Here is a 25,130-nt window from a genome sequence, read left to right on the forward strand (position 1 = left end):
AAATGTAAAATGCCTGATACCAAAAACAGTTAACTTGGAAAACAAGTGAAAAACAAATACTCTAAGCATTATTAGACTCTCTAAAAGATGTGATTTCAAAAAAAATTAGGACATTATATTTCAAAATATCAGAAATGAAACCTGCCCAGGTGGCAAAGTGAAAATAGACCAAATCTATCAACATTCCCCAAAGAAACTTCAAAAGGAAAACACTCAGTAATGTCATAGCCAAAATTCAGAATAAGTACTAGGAAGGATGAATTGAAGGATGAATTGAAATATGAAGTTGAAGTATGGGTAATCAGATTGCACTGGAGTTGCTTCTACGATGAATAAGTAGAGATTTTGGAAAATAATAAGCCCAAATATTAAAGAGAGAGATTTACAATCTAGAATAATTGATACTGAAAAGCTAAGTATAATCCTATCAGTAAAAAAATGGCTGTATATAACCAGGGGTACAGATCTATTGTATAAGACTCTTCTCATTGGTAGATGATCAGTGTTGTACAATTTTATGAGGGAAAGAGTTGGTGAGATCTTGGGATAAAATAGATCTTGTCTTCAGGTTTCTACTTGTGAGAGGAAAACACACAGTTATAGATTGTCTTCAGGTAAAGGTTCCAAAAAATAAAGAAAGTCTCTGGGAAGAAGCTGACCTGTAGAAGAAGTAAGCCCTTGATCATGGCAATTTCTTCCCAGTCTTCTCTTCAGAGACCTCACCCTGAAGACAATCTGTAACATGTGCCTTCTCTCTTGAAGTTGAAAGCCAGAATATAGAATTTCTCTTCTCCCCAAATCTCATCAGCTCTCTTTCTTACAGAAACACGGAGCTCTGAGGGAGCAATCTCCACAAATGAGGAGAGTCTTATGCAACTGGGCCTGTGTCTCTGGCTACAAATAAAATAGAAGACTTTTATGCATTTCTGATGAAAATTTGAGTAGTAATTTTATAATACAAACACCAAAGAGAAGAAACAATATCTTCAAAGGGGCATTAAGAGAATTAAATATGAAAAAACAGCCTGGGGGTGGTGGTGGTGGTGGAATTTTTTGTGAGAGTTTTGGGAAATCAAAGAGAAGGAACTGTGAAAGGAAGAATAAAATTGTCTAGAAAGGAAGGAATGGATGAAACTTTCTTTTCCTTATAAAATATGGGGGAAGAGGTAGGGAGAATGGATTTCAGATGAACCTCACTCTTTCTGATAGGAACTAGACAAATGAGAATTGAAGAGACACATAGAGTTTGGTGTAGAAATACATCAAATTCAACAGGGAAACAAATGGGTATAGAGAGAAGAGAGGTTAAGAGAGAGGATAATAATGGGAATGAGATAGTACCAAAAACAAAACAAACAACTTCATGATCCTGAAGGGGAAATTAAAAGAGAGAAAAGAAAAATAACTAGAATCCAAGGAAGTGGCTAAGATGGCCTCTTAGACAATTAGGAAATGGCTCAACAAATTGTGGTATGTGAATGTAATAATAACATTAGACAGTTAGAAATATGAAAGAGATAATTTCAGAGAAAACTGAATAAAGTGAACAGAAGCAGGAGACCAATTAGTAACAACACAACATTATAAAGGAAAGCAACTGTGGGAGACTTGTGTACTCATCAATGTAATGACCAACCATGTATACAGAGAGTGTACAATGAAATAGGCTACTTACAACCTGACAGATAGTCAATGGACTTAAAGTATACAAAAAGGCATAATTTTGGACATGAAAATAAAGAAAAACAAAATTTTATCTATTTTGCTCCTTTTCCTACAGAACCTTAGTCTAAGGTCATTTATTTATTCTTTCTCCTAAAAAAATTTCATTTACTCTAAGCATGGGCATGTTTGCAGGCAGTAGGGAAGGAACCAGTAGACAGGGAGAGATTTTTTTCAGTATGAAGACAATCTACTAGAATACATAGGAGTTGCAATCTGGATTAGTGGAGAATGTACTTAAAATAACTATTCCCTTAATAGTGAAGTATTTTGTTGTAACTTGTCTTTCAAGGGAAACTGGAAAAAGTAGGGTCTTTCATTTCTGTACAGCTATGATGCACATTCTTTCCATTTAGAGTTTTAAGATCTAGTAAAATGGGGAAATGGTGGGAAAATCCTATAACTAGAAAGATAGAGGAGTTTACAACTCTCTAAGAATACCTAGATTTTGGAGATAGTTTAAATTACTGGAAAGGATAGGATTGTGCTTAAAAAAAAGGCAATGTTCTTTTCAAATGGCAGTTTTAATTTATGCCCTCATCTTGATCATAAATCTATTTTCCTGAATAGACAAGGCTGTAAGAAGGGGAAATTCAATGCCTTATGTATTTGGAAGTCAAGAGAAAGTTGGGAGAGAGGGAGAGAGAGAGAGAGAGAGGGAAAGAGAGACAGGGAGAGAGGGAAAGAGGGAGAGGAAGAGATGGAGAGAGAAGGAGGGAAAGAAAGAGGGAGGGAGAGAGAGAACAGAGAAAGATGGAGAGAGGGAGGGAGACAGAGAGAGAGAGAGGATAAAAAGCTAGTGAGAAAATGTTAATAGGTGAGTTCATTTTTTAAATATGTCTTTATTGATGTTTTTGCTTTTTTATATCATCATAGCTTTCCCCAGTATCTTTCCCCATTCCACTCCCCGAGGGCTATCCTATATAACAAATAGTATTTTTAAATACTAAAAATCAGTACTATCAAACAACACATTGAATAAGTCAGAAAACATGTGCAATGTACTATACCTATGTACCTCTAATCTCCATGAATGGGTAGGTTTGAAGGTGTACTGAATGAGTTTAAAAGTAGCAATATGGGGATACAGACATGCAAGCAGAATTTAGAGACTGGATTTGTTTACATATAAAGATACAGGTATAGGGAAGAACTGAAACAATATTTTAGCCTCTTCCTAGAAAATGTCTCAAATGTTTTAACCCAGGTCATTGTCATAATCACCATTATTTTTATCCTCATTGCTAACACTAACATGGCATTTTAATGTTTAAAAATGTATTTTGTACCTTACCTTATTTAAACATTTTAAGAACCTTAAGAGATAGGTGCTAATTAAAATCCCATTTTAGAATTAAATAAACAGAGACTCCAAAAGGTTAAATGCCTTGCCATGGCACCACTAAATGACAATATTGTGAATTTAGGGGAGCTATCAGCAACTATAAAGTCCAGCAAATATAAAATGAGGAAGATTCATTACAATATTTTAATATTTCTGGTAAATTGTTAATTCATTTAGCCTTTGCTTGAAAACTTCTAATAAGGGAAGTGCTTCTCGAGACAGTCAATTATACTTTTCTGTCTGAGAACAAGTATTTATCAAGTGCTTACCATGTACTGGACATTGTACTAAATGCTGGCAATATAAAGAAGGGAATAAAAACAATCCAGCAAAGGAAGACTAAGGAACAGTCAGACAGGTAGGAGCAGAACAAGGAGAGAGCAGTGCCATGAAAACCTAGAGATGAGAGACTAATTAGGAGATGAGGGGGTCAGTGGTTGCAGAGAAGTCAAGAAGGATGAAGACTAAGAATAGGTCATTCAATTTAGCAATTAAAGATCATTTTAATTGAAGTTTCAGTTTCAGTTGAATGGTTAAGTCAGAAGTCAGATTGCAGAATATTCAGAAGAAAGGGAGACTGAGTGAAGAATAGCATCAGGGATAAATGTAGAGAGATTTACCTTGACAAGAAAAAGGAACATATATTCATGTGAGACAGCGGTGAAAGAGAAGATGGTGCTGAAGATCCATGAATGAGGTGAGATGAGGGAGCTATCAGGCAATGACCTTGATTTTTGTTTTAGGTGAAGCATGAGGCAAGGTTCTTATCTGAGAAGACTGGGGGAGGGGAGCTATGGGAGGTTTGAATAGGGATAAGAAGTGTTGGCAAAGGCACTGTAGTAAATAGGTAACTCATTGATTAGGCAGGTATGAAAAGATCGCCTTGTGGCAAGGGCCCAGTTGAAATTGTGTGAAATAAATTTCTAGTGGATCTTTAAAAAAAATAGTTCTGATTATTAAGAAGCTTTTCCAGATATGAAACCTACATTTTCCTCTTTCCGATTTTCAATCATTGCCCCTGGTTCTGCCCTCTGGGTCCAAACAGAACAAGTCTAATTCCTCCTCCACAGGAGAGTCCTTCAGATATTTGAATATTGCTATAGCTCCCCTGATACTTCTCTTCTTTAGGCTAAACATCTTCATTTCCTTAAACTGATGGTCATACATCATAGACTCAAGCTACCTCACCATTCTGATTGGTGATTTTGAGTCACTTTCCAGTTATAAAGATCATTACTAAGCTCTGGTGCCCAGATCTACATATAGTACTGTAGTAGCAAGCACCCCAGTGTCCCCAGGGTAGCTGGCAACACAGGTTCTTGGATCTGCTTTGTTAAAGGAAAGCAACTCAAAATGGGTTAACAAGCTTACTTTAATCAGTCAAATATGTATAGTTTACCTAGTTCAGGGGAAAAAGGTCAGCGCCCCGAACTTCAGAGTATACAGACAGAATTATCAAGACAGAGAAACAGATCAAGTAGACAGGTTTCCAAACTGCCCAACCATTACATCCATACCAAATCAACATCTGGGTTTTTCAAAGCTGGGGGGCTCTCAACAATGCCTTCCCAGAGTCTCATCTGATCAAATCACAGAACATTTCTCAAAGTGAGCCCCAAAACAAAGCATCAAATCAGGGTTTAAATAGCCTGCTCCTGGCTCAGAGAATGTAACAACCTTCTGGACCCACTGGCCATTCAAAAAGTATTTACTGAAAAACAAGCCTTCTACCCCAGGCTCCAGGTGCACTTTAGCCTAGGGGCAGGGAAGATCTTAAAAATTTATATTCCCATTACAAATACTCTATAAAGGACCTGATAGTTATTCACAAAGTGTTTTTTAAGTACCTACCATGTGCCAGGCAAGTAAGTACTAAGAAACAAAAAAAGTAAAATAGCATCTCTACTCTAGGGATCTCATAGTCTAATGGGAGAAATGCAAAGAAAAACCCCAACTATGTACAAATGGGCTCTATAGAATGAATCAGAGATAAACACTAGAAAGAAGGCCTTAAGGAGGGTTAAAAAATTCTTATAGAAGGTAAGATTTGACTAGGACTTGGAGTAATTTAGGGAATCCAGGAGGTAGAAATGAGGAGGAAGAGTATTTCAGACATAGTGAATAGCCAGTGAAGATGCCTAGAATCTGGAAATGGGGTGTCTTGTGCAAGGAAGAGAAAGGAGCATCATTGAATAAGAATACATTTAGAGGGGGTGAGTATTAGGGGTGGTGGAAGAAAGCATGGTATAAGAAGACTGAAAGGGTAAGATGGGGCCCTCCTGGTTGTGAGACTTTGAATGACAGAGAGGAGTTCTATTTGATCCTGGAGTTGATAGGGAGGGACTAGAGTTTATTGCATTTGGAGAGGAGTACATGTGACATGGTCAGATCTTTCACTTTAGGATTATTAGTTTGACAGCTCAGTGGAGGACAGTCTGAAGGGGGAAAGGATTTGAGGTAGGAAGATCTACCAAAAGACTATTGAAATAATGCAGGTATGAGGTGATGAGGGCTTGTCCATGCAGAGTACAGGGACAATAAACTGGAAAGCTAGCCCTCTTTTTTTTTTTTTTTTTAAGCAATCAGGGTTAAGTAACTTGCTCAAGGTTACACAGCCAGTTATTTCTGGGTGTGGTGCTAAGTATCTGAGCCCGGATTTGATCCCCAGGTCATCCTGACACTGGAGCCAGTGCTCTTACTCGCTGAGCCACCTGGCCACCCCTAAGCTAGCCCTCTCTTGATGCTGGCCGAGTATGCATTAGCTCTTTTGGCTGCCACATAACACTATTGCTTCTTAATGAACTAGGACTACACCCAAATATATTTTGGTTAAACTAAGGTCCAATTATGCCTGCTCTAATTTATACATATGAAATTTTTTTTTAATTCAAGTGTAAGACTTACATTTTATCATTATTAATTTCATATTACTGAACTCAATGATAGAGTTTTTCAAAGTGTTTTTGTGTCTTAAGTCTGCCATCCTATGTATATCTCTCTATAAATTTTGTGTTAGCAGCAGATTTGATCATTGTATCCACTTACTCTTTGATCCTAGTATACATAAAAGTTATAAAAAGTGTAGTTCGATAGGACACTCCACTCAGACCTCCTGCCAAGTCAAAATGAAACAATTATTGATCATTCTGAGTCTGGTCATCTAACCAACTCTGAATCCAATTAATGGTATTATCAACTAGTCTAAATCTCTCCATCCTTTTCATCAGAATCAAGTTATATTTTTTCAAATGCTTTTCTAAAATCTCAGTTAAACTATCTATATAGATATATCACAAATATCCAATCTACCATTGTTAACCTTGTCAAAAAAAGATATAAGATTAGTCTGGAACTTTATTTTCTAAATATTTATTTATCATCTCATGATCCATTCTCAAATTTTCCCCTTTGGCTTGTCTTAAAGCTTGCAGAATCTATTCTTTCTCCTCTCTTTAAAATATAGGACATGTGACTTTCTCTAGTCCTATGGCACTTCTTTGGTCCTTGATTATTTTTTTAGACATAGCACTGACAGTGACTCAGAAATTACATCTTTCAGTTATTTCTCTACTGGAGATCTGTATCTAGAGTGATTTTAATTCTTTTTTTTTTCTTTGCTATCTCATCATTTATTTTAAGTATCAGCTCCCATTGTTCATTTTTTTTTTGTTTTGTCATTTCCAGGGCAATAGCTATTACCTTTGCCAGCAAAAATAGAAGCCAAGTTGGAATGTAAAAGCTTAGCCTTCTTTATGTTGTCAGTTACTATCATCATTCCCAATTTATACCTAATAGGTGACTCTATCTTTAATCCTGTATTCCCCAAATAGAGTTTTTTTTCTTAAATCCTACATGATTATCCTCTGATTCCTGCTAGTTTCAGGTCATTCTAGCACTGTTGGTACCAGTTTTATAGCCCTATCTCATGCTCTTCCATTCACCTTCTATTGTCCTGCCCTAGAATCCATTATAAATTTAATATAGAGATATAGATATATAGTTAGTTGTTACAGTCCTTGTTCACCCATATTAATTTGAATTTTCATGTACCTTCATTGATATTCTTCTTCCATCATTATATAGATACATTCATATATTCTCTAAATCTAAATCAATTTTAACCTCCCATATCCCTTTTAATTCTAAAACCCTCTACTAAAATTACATTTTTAAAATACCAGGGAAATAGATTCTTTCTGACCCTTGTCAAGGTTGCTCCTTCCTTGTCTAGGAATCTGTTGTTCCTATATTTTAAGCCAAGACTTCTTAAAATTTTTCCACTTGAGACCCTTTTTCTCATTTCATCAGAGTTGGAATTGTGTGGCCCGAGGGCATGCACAGTACAAAGTGCACATACTGTGTGTATGCTCAAGGCTGCAGTGAAGTTGCTCAATGGGGCATGGGCAAGTGCTGCCAGAAACACCTCAGATTCATCAAGTGTTTGATTTTTAAATCATTTTTGGTCATTATGCATTCAGAAACTTTCTACTGCTGCCAATTTTTGCAGGAGCCCATATCGGGTCATGACCCATAGCTTAAGAAGTTGTTGTTTAGGCTATTGTATAGAAATACAAATCTCATTCTTAGCTATCTTTGTAGGCAATTGACATTTCCCAAATGTATATATTTTTCCAACATCCCTTCCCTTTGTGGCTATCTTACCACCCCCTCTAAATGTATTCTGATTCAATGATACTCCTTTCTCTTCCTTGCACAAAAGACACTCCATTTCCAGATTCTAGGCATCTTCACTGACTATTCACTATGTCTGAAAAACCTTTGCCTTTAAATTCTCCTAAATTCTTCCCTTTAGGTCCTATTCAATCCATTCTTCCTTTCAGATTGACCCCTGCCTTCCTTTACCTAGATTTATTCTTCAGCTTATCCTTCAATTCTTTCAAAATTTCCTTCCCCCAAATTAATTTTCTTGTGCTCTTTATTAGCCTAATTTCTTCAAAAATCACCTCCACAAATTCTTTCTCATTGTCAGTTTACATCTTTGTCTCCTCTCCTACTCCTTCATCTGAAACATTTCACAAAGAAGTTTAAAACGTAATCTACACTTGGAGATTTTCCTCTTTAAATCTTCCTCAACTGCATGCCATTTGCCCCTAAATTTAATCCTTTGACCTTTTTCAAAAGTCCAAACCTCTTCAAATCACCTTTGTCATTTATTTCTTCTCATTCAACTGAAATTCTTCTCTCATAGAAAATCTTATTACACAGATACTAGTCATCAGAGGTGGGCCTTGAATATAGTTCTTCTTGACTCCAAGGTCAGAATTCTATTCACTGTACTACACTATTAGAATGTTGGCGCTGGAATAGACCTTAAAGGAAGTATAGTCCAAATCCCTTATTTTACAGATGAGGAAACTGAAATCCTTGGGGATTCAAGGGAAACTCATGATTTTATCTACAATCACTTGGGATAGGAATCCAGATTTCCTAAATTATAATACAATGCTATTCAAAATATCATCAGGGGTGGGAAACCTGCCTTCTACAACCTTGGATACAATATTTGGTCTGAGCCCAAGTTTTACTTAACAAATCCTTTTATTAAGGGGGTTTGTTCTGTGAAGTTTGGATTCAGTAAAGGGCTGCACTTGAGGTCTGAGAATACCACATGTGGTCTGGAGGCCACAGGTTCCCCATCCCTATGATAATTACTGAGATAAGGATGTTATTAAAAATATTGACTTATGATGAATTAGAGATATTTGTGATATCATGGGATATGCATAAACAACTTCAGAAATTACAATAGGTCCTTCATTTGGAGTTTGGATAAAATTCTGTCTAATGAAACTCTCAGTAATTCTGATACTTGCCATCTGAAAATTCATAGAATCACATATTTTTAAGCTATGGAAGGGATGACAGGGGTCATCTTTTCTTGTTCTCTTACATCACAGCTAAGAGGACAAAAGACCAGAGAATAGCAATGAACTGCTTTTGATAACACTGCTCCTAAGCAATGCAGCTGATAATTGAACCCAGATTTTCTGACTCCACATTCTGTAATGTTTCCTCTGCATCTTTGCTTTGAATCTACACACCTAGCAGTAGGCTTATCCCTAGATTTTTAGTAAAGAATTGTCTCCTTATAGAAGAAAGTTTTGTTTTCCTTGCTCAGATTCTTATTTTTCACTTGTGAAATAAAAATCCAGCCCATGCTGCTGAATACTGCAACCCTTTGGGGAAAAAAAGCTATACTTTGTGCTGGATCTGCAGTTCTGGATAAAGACCAGAGGTGGTGCTGAGTGCTCAGGGAACTTATTGACAGCTCTGAATTTTAACTTGAAAAGAATTTAGGACTAAAATCTGAGAGCATGAATCATGAACTAACTTGCTGTAGTAGCAAATAATAACCTGAAAAAAGATGAAGGAAAAAATGAAAAAGTAAAACTGAAAAGTGTCACAATAGCAAAAACTATTCAGAAAAGCAATACAAAACAGAATCTGCAAGGAGAAGGACAATAAAACAGAATCCCTTCTCTAACCAGAAAACAAATTCAAGCATTGCCTGGAGACTAGAAGGTATTTTCTTTAGTTACATCATTCTTTAGGGAAATATTTCTAACAGATATTCACTTGGCGAAAGACCATGGTTTAGTCTCTTGTGGTTTTGTATATGGTTAGGCCCTGTTTGTAGCTTCAATGATTATAATTCCAGGAAAACTAAATAATCATGGCAGACATTGTATAATACAGACCAATGCTTCATTGCTGTTGTTGTTGCTTTTTAAAAAATGTTATGTTTATTTTTAGTTTACAACATTTATTTCCACAAGATTTTGAGTTCCAAATTTTCTCCCCATCTTTCCCCTACCCACCACCCCAGAAGAACAATCCCACTCAATACCCCTTCCCCAAGTCTGTTCTCTCCTATAGCCTCTACCATTCCCCCTCCAACTTTCCAGTAGGGCAAGATGGATCTCCATACCCTAGTGCCTGTATTTCTTATTTCCCAGTGCATGTAAAACAAAATAATAATAATATATTTTTAAATAAACATTTGATTTTAAAACTTTGAATTCTAGATTCTTTCCCTTCTTCCCTTGTCACCCACCCTTACTGGGAAGATAAGCAATTCAATATAGGTTGTGCTTGTGTAGTTACCCAAATCATTTCCATAGTAGTTATATTGTAAAAGACTAACTACATTTCCCTCCATCCTATCCTGCCCCCCCCATCATTCAATTTTCTCCTTTGACCCTGTCCCTTTTCAAAAGTGTTGCTTCTAACTACTCTCTCCCCCAATCTGCCCTCCCTTCTATCATTCCCCCTCTTGTCCCCTTCCCCCTATTTTCCTGTAGAATAAGATACCCAAATGATGTGTATGTTGTTTCCTTCTTAAGCCAAATTAAATGAAAATAAGGTTGTTTCATTCCCTTTCATCTTCCTGCTCTTCCCTTCCATTATAACAGTTTTCTCTTGACTCTTTTATATGAGATAATTTACCTTAATCTATCTCTCACTTTCTCCTTCTCCCAATAAATTCCTCTCTCACCTCTTAATTTTATTTTTTAGATATCATTCCTTCATATTCAACTAATCCTGTGCCCTCTGTCTATGTATACATGAACATACATATGCCCACACTCACATATATATTCATATACAAATATACACCCTCCTATACATACATATATGTATGCATATATATATATATATACATATATATTCCCTTGAACTATCCTTATACTGAGAAAAGTCTTCTGAGTTACAATTATCGTTTTTCCATGTAGAAATTTAAATAGTTCAACTTTAATAGTTCAACATAAGTTCCTTATGATTTCTTTTTCCTGTTTACCTTCTCATGCTTCTCTTGCTTCTTGTATTTTAAAGTCAAATGTTCTGTTCAGCTCTGGTTTTTTCATCAAAAAAGCTTGAAAATCCTCTATTTCATGGAATGACCATATTTTCCCCTGTAGCAGTTTTGCTGGGTACGTGATTCTTGGCTTAGTCCTAGTTCCTTTGACCTCCGGAATATCATATTCCAAGTCCTTCAATCCCTTAATGTAGAAGCTGCTAGGTCTTCTGTTATCCTGATTGTGTTTCAACAATACTCAAATTGTTTCTTCCTGACTGCTTGCAGTATTTTCTCCTTGACATGGGAACTCTGGAATTTGGCTATAATATTTCTAGGAGTTTTCTTTTTTGGGATCTTTTTCAAGAAGAAATTGAATTCTTTCAATTTCTATTTTGCCCTCTGGTTCTAAAATATCAGGTCAATTTTCCTTGAGAATTTCTTGAAGGATGATTTCTAGGTTCTTTTTTTGATCTTGGTTTTCAGATAGTCCAATAATTTTTAAATTCTCTCTCCTAGATCTATTTTCCAGGTCAGTGGTTTTTCCAATGAGATATTTCACATGGCCTTCTATTTTTTTTTATTTGTTTGGATCTGTTTAATAGTATCTTGATTTCTCATAAAGTCATTAGCTTACATTTGCTCCAATCTAATTCTGAAGGAATTATTCTCTTCAGTCATCTTTTGAAATTCTTTTTCCATCTGGCAAATTCAGCTTTTAAAGGCATTCTTCTCCTCATTGGCTTTTCGGGCCTCTTTTGCCATTTGAGTTAGTCTATTTTTTAAGGTGGTGTTTTCTTCAGTCAGGTTGTTGACTTACTTTTCTTGATTTTTTTGCATCATTTTCATTTCTCTTCCCAATTTTTCCTCCACTTCTCTTGCTTTTCAAAATCCTTCTTGACCTCCTTTATGGCCTGTAATCAATTCATATTTTTCCTGGAAGCTTTTGGTGCAGGAGTTCTGACTTTGTTGTCTTACTCCTGTTTCATGCTTTGATACCTTTTGTCCCCCAAAAAAGAATCTAAGGTTTGACTGCTGTGCTTGTTTTGCTTCCTTTGCTTGCTCATGTTGTCACTCAATTACTTGACTTTGAGCTTTTTGCCCCAGTAGAACTCTGCTTCTAGAGAGGAGAGCTTTGTTCCAAATTGCTGGGGATTTTGAAGCTGCTGGAGCTATTAGTGCGGTGTTCTCTCTAAAGCTCCCACAAGCTCTGGCACCTAGTCACACACCCCATGACCTCCATCCAAGACAGATTTCCAGATCCAAGCAGGTTAAAGCAAGAGTGATTACCCCTCTGAATGGTCGCTTGGCTCCCCTATGATCTGTAGGCCAGGAGCTCTGAAGCAGCCATGAGGTAGTGGCTGCATGGTGCCTCTGCCACTTCTAGCTTTCTCACCCTGGGGGCAGAGGCCAGACTGCACTCTTGGTCCACCTGTACTCACAAAGTCCACACTGAACTTTTACTTTGCCTTTGGCATTTATGGGTTGATACTTCTGGAAACTGCCACAGCTACCAGTGATCCAGTCTTCCAAGGTCCACTCCAGCCACTGTTGGTCGGGGCTGCCCTGGGGCTGAAACCACAGGCTCACGCTGGGCTGAGCTTGGCTCCCAGCATGCTGTGATGGACCGTTCCTGTCCCCCTGTTGGGCTGCCCTCAGCAAGAGATTTGTTTCTCTCTGTCACTTTGTGGTTTCTGTAGCTCTAAAGTTTATTTAGAGTCATATTTTATAGGTATTTGAGGTGATTATTGGGGGAGCTCATGGAGTTTTCCTGCTTCTATGCCCCCATCTTGGCTCTGCCCCCATTGTTGCTGTTTTGATGTTGCAGTTTTTAAGAGATACAGGATCAATGAAATGTATATGTTGATAAAGAGAAAGGGTTAACTAATTTTGGGTGTAAGCAGTTTTGAATTAAATAAATCCTGCAAATAATTTCCATTATTTGTTGGGGTTTATGGCTCTAAAGTAATTTACAAGCATTATTTCCTTTAATCTCACAACAATTCTGTGAAGGTACTTTATTCGGAAATTTACCTCTACTTTACTGATGAGGAGACAGATAATCTGAAGGATTAAGGATTTATCCAAAGCCAGAATCTAGCAGGTGAAAAAGTTAAGACTTAAACACAAGTCTTGATTAGAAGGTCAGTGCTTCTCCTATCACCACCACCACCACCACCACCACAATACCAGTATCATAAATGAATAGGATATACTACTTTTTTTGGTGATCGCTTGAATCATATTAGCTACCATAAAATATCTGCTAGAATAGCATATGTTACAAGATGCCATAAATATTGCTCCTTTTCTTCCTTTCTTCCCTGCTCCTTAATTTTCTGCTTCCATACATCTTCTCTTTAAAATTATTGCTTACCACCCATGTAACCTTGGATAAATTGCTAACTTCTTTGGGTCTCAGTTTTTTTCACTGATAAAATGAGGAGGTCAGACTAGATGGTCTCCAAATTCCTTCCCAGATCAAAATCTATGACACTACTATGAAGAAGGTCTAGAACTCTGTTATATCGTTGAATGACCATCTCTTTGCCTGGAAGAATATGCTCAATCTCACTGGGTATGTGATCCTTGGTTGTAATCCGAGCTCTTTTGCCTTCCAGAAAATTGTATTCCACTGCCTCCAATGTTTCAGTGTATAGGCTGCTAAATCCTGTGCAATTCTCACTGTGGACAATCGATATTTGAATTGTTTCTTTCTGGCCGCTTGAAGTATTTTCTCTTTTATCTGGTAGTTCTGGAGTTTGGCCACAACATTTCAAAGACTTTTCAGTTTGGGATCTCTTTCAGCAGGTGTCTGGTGGATTCTCTGAATTTCTATTTTACCCTCAGGTTCTAGTATGTCAGGGCAGTTTTCCTTAACGAGCTCTTGGAGACTGTTGTCCAGGCCCATTTTTTCATCATAATTTTCTGGTAGGCCTATGATTCTCAGATTATCTCTCCTGGATCTGTTTTCAAGGTCGGTTATTTTTTCTTTGAGGTATTTTACCTCTCTTTCTAATTTTTCATTCTTGTTGTTTTGCTTGACTAATTCTTGGTTCCTCATAGAGTTATTTGTTTCCATTTGGTTAATTCTAGTTTTTAGCAAATCATTTTCCTTGGTTAATTTTTGGAGCTCCTTTTCCATATCATATACTTTTCTTTTTAGAGAGATGTTTTCCTCATTATAATGTTTTTCTAATTCTGCTATTTTGGTTTTGAGAGAATTATTCATTTTGTCTTCTATCTCTCTCATTTTGTTTTCAAAGTTCTTTTTGATCTTATCTAGGAGAGCCTTCTGTGCTTGGGACCCATTCCCTGTTGAAGTTTCAACTTTGGGTGTGGAGTCCACATTGTCTCCCTCTGAGGCTGGTTCCTCCCTCTGAGGATAGTAGGACTCCAGAGTCTTTGTAGTCTGCTTTCTACCCATTTTGAGGCAGGGTCCTAGCCACGCCCTTCCTCTGGGATCCCAAGCCTTTACTGTAGAGGGTTTTGCCCTGGGGAAAGAGTTACTATGTTTTTAGGGTCAGAGGGAGAGGTTTGGAGCAAGTGAGGTTCACTTTGTCTTCCTGGACTTTGGTGGTCCTGAAAGGGGCTTTTTTTTTTTTAATTTCTGGGCTATGAAGTCATAGCCCCAGGAGTGTTTGCTGTCCAGGACAGGGGCCCCTGTATTTGCTTCTTATCTTGCTCTTTCCAGTCCCAGCCCTTTGATGATAGGCCTGGTAGTGGACCTTGTGGTTGTTGGGAAGACTTGCCCTCCGAGTTGATCAGGCCCCTTCCCGGGCTGCCTCTGCCAGCCACGCCACGCCTTCCCCTATGACACTATTATGATCAATATTCTTGCTGGCATTTGTGTGTTGAATATTGTAAAGGAAGGAAGAGGTTGAATCTCATTTGAACCATCACTACTCCACTAGCCACTGTCAGTAAATATGCTTTGGACCTCTTAAGGGACCAGTTAGTCTGGAGGAATAAGATGTTATCTAATTGTATTTATTTGGTCAAGAAGAATCATTTAAGTCAGGCTTCAGTTGTTTACAAATTTTCTTTCTGGCAGAATATGGAGAACAATGTACATAGTGCATAGTTGTATCGATGGTTGTTAGATCTTGCATTAATAGGCCATGACTGCAAAAATCAGGAGACTTCATCCTGGCCCTGACTCTGAATTATCTGACAGCCTTTCTTTCTGTCTTCCAAAACAGAAGTCACAAAGCATGAAAGCTAATTGACAAATTGAAACTGGTATGCTGAAAAAGACATAGAGATGGCAGAGGCACTTTGGAACATAATGCTGTAGTTACCATTAAACACCACAGGTCTTAATTATATAGGGCCCGATTGTCCAATTTCTGGATTATTCGGTCTTTAAAAATATCTTCTTTTCTCTCTTACAATCAATTTTTTGATCCATGGCAACCTTCATGAGCAGCTTCATTGAAGGCAGGAAGGGGAAATGGATGTATACCTCAAACCAAATCATTTGCTATTTGTTAGCAGGCAGCTATTGGCTATAATGAGGTTTTTGGATGATCTGTGCTTGTCTCATTCTCATTATTAGGGAATGATCAACATGGCTATACTTCATAGAATTTTAAAATATCATGAAAATACATTAAACTTCTTATCAAACATTATAAAAGAACCTAAAACACACTATAGTCCTTTCCTCTTTTTCTTTTTCCTATTTTCCTTCTTTTCTTTTTTCCTCTCTATTTCCCTTTATATCTGCAATGAGGTAATTTATGGAGAGTGGAGCAGTTTGAAGAACCAATGGCTAAACTTTCACTATTTTTATTCTTCAATCATTCAAGCATTTTTGACCACCTTCTGTGTAATAAACACCTTGCATTCCATCTTGCAAGGATACGATATTTGTCCCAGGTCTTTAAACCTCTTAAGGGACTCCATGGAAAAATAAAACATGAATGCAATACATAATCAGAATATAAATTAAAAGAACCTTCTTTTGGGATTAGTTTAGCCAGAGAAAAACATTTTTTGATAAGTACAACCCGGTCGACTTAGTTCTCATGACTATGCAGCAGAGCACTTGCTCCCACAAAGCCCAGGGGAAGCATGTTGAACTTCTCTTTAGAGAGAATTATTCAGTATTCATTCATTTTCTGAATAAAAACATATTGTTCTCATACTATATACAAGTACATGCATATGGAGGGCATGGAAGGGAGAGAAGATAATGGGCTTTTGGGCATTAATCTCCTTTATATACATATATGTATATGTGTACATATATATGTACATGTTTATAACATATATGTGTGTATATATAATGGAACTGTGCTAGGCATATATATATATACACACATTTATAAGAGTTTATTTCACTGGTGTAAAGAACTTATATAAAAACTGCTTCTACTTGAGCAACTATGCAACATTTAATCTTAGAGAGTTAGTTTGAGTACTAAGAGGTGGAATATCATTCCTAAGTTCAGAAAGCCACCATATACCAGATGTGACTTGAACCCAAGTTTTCTTTACTCTACAACTGGCTCTTTGTTTGCTATACAACATTGCCTCACCAGTTTTATATAGCCCTTTATAATGCCATATAACAAACCTCTAGTACAGGCAATACAAGTACTCAGTATCCCATTTGGTAAATGGGCTAATTGATACTAGAAGTTATTAGCTTATTTATTCCTAGTCACACAGATAATAAGATCTTTGACTCCCTGTCAAGTCCTCTTTCTTCTATACTACATAGTTTCTATTCACCACTAAATTACACAGGGAATCCAGGAGCCCATAGTTTGAGATTTCATCCATTTCATAGACACTTTGTCAAAGAATGAGTCTTAGTTCTTGCTTAGTCTGATTTTTTCTGTCTCTGTCTCTGACTGTGTTTCTTCTATACACTTAATATATCATATATGTTATATTATATTAATTTTATTATATATCATATATATTATGTCATAGTATGCTGTCATGTCATGTAACATCATATATTATAATATGTTATGTTATATTATATTGCATGTATTGTGTTATGTCATATTGTATTGTATTATTATTTTATTATACCATGCCATGCTGTACCATACTGTACCATACCATACTATGCCATGCCATGCCATGCTAGACTAGACTAGACTGTACTGTACTATGCTATGCTATGCTGTGCTATGCTACATTATGCTATACTATACAATATATACATGGTGTTCCAGAAGTCTTGTGCTGCTTTAAGCTATGTAACTTAAATTTATTTAGCTTACATAAACTATTATTGCTTAAAATGGCACTAAGAGTTTTGGTACACCCTGTGCATGTATTATGAGCAAAAGGGGAGATGTATTTGCATCACAGTGCACAGATTTAAAATCCCTTTGCCACTGTAAGACAGCTTTCTCTGGATGCTGTTTTTACCTCTGCAGGCCTATCTTTCTCACTCACACCCACCTCATCACAAGTAATGTTACTGTTTCACCCACACTGCTTTTGCTATGCTTTCTTTGTTAGTAAACACAGCTACCATATACTGAAATATCACAGTCCTAGAGGAGACAGCACACGGGAGAGACAACAGCATCATGAGGAGAGACCCAGAATTGGCATCAGGGTCTAGCTTTGATTCTTGGACCTGACACTTCTTAGTTATGTGACGTTGGGCAATGCATGTAACCTCTCTGTCCCTCTCTGAGAAAAAGAGATAATCATACAACTAGCTGTCTCACAGCAAGGTGTTTATAAACCTCAAAGAACTATATAAGTGTGAATTGTTATTACTTGCCACCCAAAAGATAAATAAGATATCACTGTCTCATGAACAGAAGTAGTAATAAATTTAAATGTTGTTCATTTTATCACCAAGACTAGAAATAAAAGGCTCAAAATAATATGAAAAAGCCTAATAGGCTCCAGAGCCAGAATTAGGTGTAGGCAATCTGACCAGGTCACAAGAAGAGGGGGAATAAAGAGGTATTTAATTTTTAAAATGAGTAGTATTTTATTTTTTTTTCAGTTACTGTAAAGACAATTTTTAACATTCATCTTTAAAAAAGTTTTGGGTTCCAAATTTCCCCCTTCCCTATAACAGTAAGCAATTTGATATAGGTTATATATGTGTAATCATGTAAAACATATTTACATATTAGTTGTGTTGAGAGAGAAATACAGCCCACAAGGAAAAAAGAGGTACTTTAATATATTTTGTTTTGTAAACAAATATTTTAATTCCATGGAATATCACTTTTCATGTTATCTGGATATTTACTTTGTAATAAATCTGGTTGAGTAGGTTATATGTAAGTGTCAAAGTGTCTGTTGGATGGTTACACATTAGGGAATGCAATTTTCCAGTCCTTGCTTGGGTTACACAAATACTTTGTCTCACAGGTTCTTCGGGGATGTTTTTCTCAAGTGTGAAGGAAGATGTGGAGTGTACCATTTTGTGATTTTTCTCAACATGCTATATCTCAACATCTCACCCTAAAGACATTATCTCTTTAATAGCCTACCCAGCTCTTCACTAGATAGACTTATCTTAAAAAGTAGATGAGAAGGCAGAAATCTGAGCCAAGGAGCTGCCAAACCAACCCATACATGCTCTTTACTCTTGATAGTTGTACCATGGCCCTTGTAAAGATAACTTCTTCCTCATGTAGCCCAACTTTAGTTTCATTAACCTTTTTTCCATTTAGTAAACCCTATGCTATTGAAATCCATGTGAAGAGGAGGGCCAAGACAATAAATTTCCTTTTCTGAATTAAGTGATGATTGTTACTCTTAACAATTTCATCAAACCTCACTCTACTAAAAAATAACCACTGTGACACTTGACTAATGTTTCCACATCAAGTAACCTCATTTAGGAAAAGTAGCATGTTTCATATTTCTCTTGTATCTTTCATGGTGCCTAGCTCAATAATTTGCATTAAGTATCTCATAGGGTTGTTGTGAATAATGAGCTATACAAATGTAAATCATTATAAATTCATGCTAGAAAATGACACCAAATGATATTCATATCATCACCATAAACACTAGGCTCCACAGATTATTTAGTGATCACAATTTGCATATTTAAATGAATAGGCTTTGTGCTCTTAAGTTCTTTTAGGTTTGTGGAGAATCCCTCTCAATTGGAATCATATGCCATCTAATTTGAGGAAGAGAGACATTATTTGAGCTCCCATCCAGTGCTTACTCTACTCTCAGACAATAAATCAAATAGAAAAAAATTAATTAGAATAGTGAAATAAATAGCCCAACAAGGTGTAAAGTTGGACTTGGTTCTCATATTCAGATGAGTCCATTCTCCTTGTATGGAAGAAAATAAATATATGGAAAATTCATTCCCTGAGGTTAAGAAGAATTTTATCATCAGTGTTATCTGCCTTATATCCCAGATGAGTAAATCTTTCTGGCTTGAGTTCTTGTGTCTCTATCTCCTGGAAACTGAGGCCCTATGACAACTCCTTGGCCTGGTCCTAGAACTCACTTACTATAGCTACTGATTCTTATATTAGCAGGCATCATTTGATGCAGCTCTGCTGTTTGTTACTCTTCTCCATTTCTAAAGCTAATATTTGCTACCATTCTGGTACCCTGACATTACTTTCCACTAAAACTGCCTTGTCTTTGCTTCTTGACGCTTTAGGCCATGGCTATTACTCTTTTTGAGTGATACTGCCTAGGTCAACATTCCTGAGACCTGACTACATATTCTCAACTAATTGGCAGTTGACTTCAGAGTTCTGCTGTCTTGCAGACAAAACAACTACTTAAACACAGCTAAGTCTTCCAGAATTGTCCTTCTTAATGAAGATCCCTAGCCCACAGCTGAGTTAGGATGACTGAATTACTTTTGCCTTTTACTTGTTTAGGTATTCAAACATTGTGCCCTCTATATGGTGAGCAACTGTCACTGAATCTTTCTGAGGGAAAGGATAAATAGATACACTCATGTTTTCTTTCCCTTTTAGCTTCCATTATGCCCATCATCCACAGTAACTAGTCAAATCAAATGAACAAGTATTAAGTATCTACCACATGCTATGCACTAAGCTAAGTAATGGGGCTGAAAAGAAAGGGGGGGAAATCCCTGTTCTCATGAAGTTTGCAGTCTAAGGGGAGAGATAACATGCAAATGAACTATGCCCAAACAAAATATTTACAGGATAAATAGGAGATAATTTCAGAGAGCAGGCACTAAGATTAAGGAAAACTGGAAATGTTTTTTGCTGATGAGAATTAGCTGAGACTTGAAGAAAGCCAGGAGGTTTCGATGAGGAGGAAGAGAGTTCAAGACATGGCGGATGGGCACAAAAGTGCATAGTCAGAGGTAGAATTCTATAGTCAAGAAACAGCAGACAGGCCAGGGTCACTGGTTCCGAGTATATGGGGGTGTGGAAGTTAAAAGAACACTTGAAAGAGTTAGGGGATGGGTTATGAAAGGGATTTAAAAGGCAAATAGAAGATTTTATATTTGATTCTGTATGCAATAAGGGACTGTTGAAGTTTCTTGAATAAAGGGTAATGTGATAAGACTTCTACTTTAGGAAAATCAGTTTGACAACTGAGGGGCAGATGGACCAGAGTGGGAAGAGACTTGAGGAATGGAGACAAGCAGGCTATTACAATGGTCGAGGCATGTGGTCATGAGGATCACAGAGGAGAGAAGAGAAGGTTGTGTATATGAGAGATACCATGAAGGTTAAATTGTTAGGACCTGATAACATATTGGATATCAGTGCTGAGAGAGAGTGGAGATATGATGAAAACTAGGCTGTGAGCCTGAGTATCTGGGAAGATGGTGATGCCCATGTCAGTAATAGTGATGCTAGGAAAAGGAGAGCATTTGGGGTAAAAGATACAAAGAAAAAAAGATTTTTACATGTTGAGTTCAAGATTTCTTCAAGATATGGAATTCAAAATCTCTCATAGGCAGTTGGAGAGGCAGCTAAGAGAACATTGTATGCAGTAACAGCAAAATTGAAAAATGATCAACTGTGAATGACTTAGCTAGCCTCAGCAACACAATGATCCAAGACAATTCCAAAGAACTCATGATGAAAAATGCTATCTGCATCCAAAGAAAAACTTATACAGTCTGAATACAGATCAAAACATGCTTTTTGAAAAACATGTTTTTCACTTCCTTTATTTTTTTTTCATGTTTTTATCTCTGTTTTCTTTCACAACATGACTAATGGAAATATGTTTTGTGAGATTGCACACACATAACCTATATCAAATTGCTTATCATCTCAGGGAAGGGGGAGAGAAGAAAGGGAGAGAGAGAATTTGGAACTCAAAATTAAAAAAAAATGAATGTTAAGAATTTTTTATATATGACTGGGAAAAATAAAATATTATTTAAAAAAGAGAATCAACAGCATACGGATGGTTATTGAATGGGAGCTGATCAGATAATGTAGAGATATTGAATAAAATTAAATAGAGAAAAGATGAGAGTCCTGAATAGAGCCTTGAGAAGCACCCATTATTAGCAAGCTTGATCCTGATGAAGATCTAACAAAAAAACCTGAGGGCTGGTCAGACAAGGAGGAGGAGAAACAGGAGAGAAGAGGATGACAAAAACTTAGAAAGAAGATAATATCAAGAAGAGGGTGACTGATAGAATCAAAGACTGCAGAAAGGATGAAGATTAAGAAAGCACCATTATGGGGCGGCCAGGTAGCACAGTGAGTAAGAGCACTGGCTCCAGTGTTGAGAAGACCTAGAGATCGAATCCCGGGCTCAGACACTTAGCACCCACCCAGAAACACCTGGCCGTGTAACCTTGAGCAAGTTACTTAACCCCAATTGCTTAAGGATGGCCAGGTGGCTCAGTGAGTAAGAGCACTGGTCCCAGTGTTGGGATGACCTGGAGATCGAATCCCGGGCTCAGATACTCAGCACCATACCCAGAAATAACTGGCCGTGTAACCTTGAGCAAGTTACTTAACCCCAATTGCTTTAAAAAAAAAGAAAAGAAAGAAAGCACCATTAGATCAGGCTATTAAAGATATCATTGTAACTTAGAGAGTTCATTGAGGAATTAACTCAGGTCATCATCAATAGGGGTTCAGCCTATGGGTGGAATTGTACCAGGGCATTAGGCAGCTATGTGTAGCTGGAAAGAGTGTGTGGGGAGGACTAGCAAAGCGCGACCCAGTGAATGGGCAGGATAGCATGGAGGCCAGAGAGGGTCCCTGGAGTGTGATGAGCTGCTCAGGGAGGCTGGGAAGGTCCTCTCCTTTCCAGGCAGGCACAAGCAAGGCAACTTCTTTGGAGTTGTAGGTGGCCAGAGAGGCTAACTAGGTTTCCCTTCTACAAATTGTCATGGAGCTTTGATGAGTTACAAGGTCTTAGCAGCATATGTAGTCAAATGTATGGATAAAGGCTGTGCCTTCCCTTGGGAAATTGCAAGGCAGAGTGAGAGGTGAAGAAGGGATTTGCAGTATAGTAAAGCCTTTGCACTTGGTCTATCCAGAATTCTTGAAGTCATAGCAGGAATTGTTGACTTATTAAAAATACCAGTTTAGCAAGAAATGGTGGTGGCAACATCAAGCAGGAGCTTATACAGAGCAGTTGTATGGGAAGAGGAATTGGTTAATGGGATGGTCAGTGGAACATTTGCTGAAAATCTCCCCTGACATATGATGTGTTACATAATGTAGCAACAATTTTTGAGCTATCTTAAATAGGAGTGATAAAAAGTCAATTGGAAATAAATCCCCAAGAAACCACAAAATGAAAATAAGCTTAATTTATAATTGCAAGCTGTTCCTAGGGTCCACATTTATATCCTAAGAAGTCATTCTAATAAAGGAATTCAAGTTACTGGAGCAAAAGGAAGTAGTTATTTGAGATGTCAACACATTTAAGCATAGTTTCCACAATTGTCTTTTCTAACCACAGATCCCTTCCTATTTGATATGGTAGAATGGCTCTGTATCTCACCAAACCTATTTCTAGTATAATACACCTTTGGTTCAGGAAAAGGCTTCTTTCACAGAAAGGCAGAAATTACTTCAACAGAAAATTTTTGTGTATTCTAGGCATGATGTTCTTTTAAAAAAGTTTTTTTTTTTCCCCCTTTGTTTCATCCTGTTTTTTTTATATGCTGCCCTGTTGAGTTTGGGGATTTTTAATGCTCAATTTGAACAGAATTGACTTTTCCTGGGAAATATAGAAACTTCTTTAAATATCCCAAGTCTTTGATGATAGATAAAATAACACACAAAGTTTTTTTTCTTTGTTTTTGATAACAGCAGTTGTAGTGGCCTAAGGGAGAATGATTTGGATGAGAGTTGTTTGAGAGAGCTAAGAGGAAGAAAGGTTCTTTAAGAAATCTTAAATAACAAACAACTGTGGGAATTAAAGCTGGTGGATGACTTGAGTTCAGGAATTCTGAGCTATAGTAGGGCTAATGCTGACTGGGTATCTGTACAAAGTCTAACATCAGTATGATCATGTAGGAGTAAAGGAGACACCAGGCTACCTAAGGAGGAGGGAAACCAGCCTGACCAGGCTGCTAACTCCCCCCTCACTCCTCACCCTTTCCAGCTTTACGCAGCTGCCCAATTCCCAAGACAGGGGTGGGGAACTTGTAGCCTTGAGGCCATATCTAGCCCTTTAGGTCCTCAAGTTTGGCCTTGGAATGAATGGATCCAAATTTTACTGAACAAATTCCCTTAATAAAAGGATTTGTTCTGGAAAACTTGGACTCAATCAAAAGGCTATACCAAAGGACCTAGAAGGCCACACGCAGCCTTGAGGCTGCAGGTTCCTCTTCCCTGCCCTAGGATAAATCTACCCCAAGGTTGTTCCAGCCCAAGGCCATAAAAAAAAGAAAGGGGGTGGGGAAGCAGGTGAAAGTTTCTGTGCCAATCAGTATTGTGATTAGGCCTGTGAGTGGCTAGTATATTTCCCGCCTTGCAAAAATAGGGAAATCCAATTTCAGAAACAACACCCAGAGGAGTGACTAATAAAATCTCATTTCTCATTAAGATTATTAGGTCTTTTGGGTGGTGTTAGCCAGTGGTTTTTATGCATAAACTATTTGGATAATGTCTTGGCAACAGGGTTCTTTAGTTTAGCTTCTCACTATATTATCAGTGAAGCTGGTCCTGGTCATGAATTTAGTAGGGGGCAACCTGCTGTTTTTGTGTGCTGAGGGGCCATCTCGACAAAAAACAAATCTCATGGGATCATAGAAGTAGAAGGAGTTTCAGATGCCATCCAAGTTGAACTTTACAGATGAGGACATTTTTTTTTTTTTGAGTTAGGACCTGCTGAGCACTGCCAGCAGCCGGAGCTGCTGGGAGCAGGACTTTCTGCTAAGGACTCCTGCTGAGGACTGCCAGGGGCCAGAGCTGCTGGGAGCGTGCTTCCAGGACACTGGGTGGTTGCTGTGAGTGGGGAGAGGAGGACCTTTGCCTGAGGTAGCCTGTTCTGTTTTAAAGGCTTGAAAATGTGGGTGCTTTCTACTTTATCTACCTGTGCCAATGTCATAACTACTCTGATGGCTTTCACTTTCTGGTTTTGGGACTCAGTCTTTTGGTATCTTAATAAATTTTCTAGTTTATTTCCCTGAAAAAAAAAAAAGGGAGGGAGGCTAGGTAACTTCTTCAACATCACATAGATAGTAAATGTCAGAAGGGGATTTGAAGACAGATTCCTTGACTCATATATAGTGATTTTTTCAGTATAATACATTGCTGCCTTAGATTGCTATGACCCAAAATACCTGTCATTCTAGTGGACAAAGGGATTACCTTAATCTCCTGAAGCCCAGAATTGGAAGGCATAAATGTTGCCTAGAAATGCCTCCTTCCCACCATCCCCCTCAATCTTTTCTAATTCATTGTGTTTAGTTCATTAGATGAACCAGTTGACACCATGGCCTAGAAAGGTGCTGGGTTGGGAAAGAAGACAAACTCTGAGGGATTTATAGTTTTGTTTATGTTCGGTCCTAGTAAGGGGAATAAAAAGTTATTTGAGATAAATTGAATGGGTAGATTAGAGTTGAACTGAAAGTTTAGTCAATTCAGAATGGAACTTGTCTTGAGAAGACTGAGTAGACTGAGAAACCTCGAGGATCCCCCACAAATCTGTGTAGCTCTTAGTATCTGCTCTTTGAATTACTTCTTGAGATTTTATACATTTCTTGAGAAGCATGACTTGACTCTTGCATAGTATAATAATCATATCTTCATATATTTGTACACACACACACACACACACACACACACACACACACACACACACACA

The sequence above is a fragment of the Petaurus breviceps genome, unplaced genomic scaffold (genome assembly GCF_028583685.1).
Source record: "Petaurus breviceps papuanus isolate PSGF00001 unplaced genomic scaffold, PetGlider_PUasm1.0 90784, whole genome shotgun sequence".
Taxonomy (NCBI): Eukaryota; Metazoa; Chordata; class Mammalia; order Diprotodontia; family Petauridae; genus Petaurus; species Petaurus breviceps.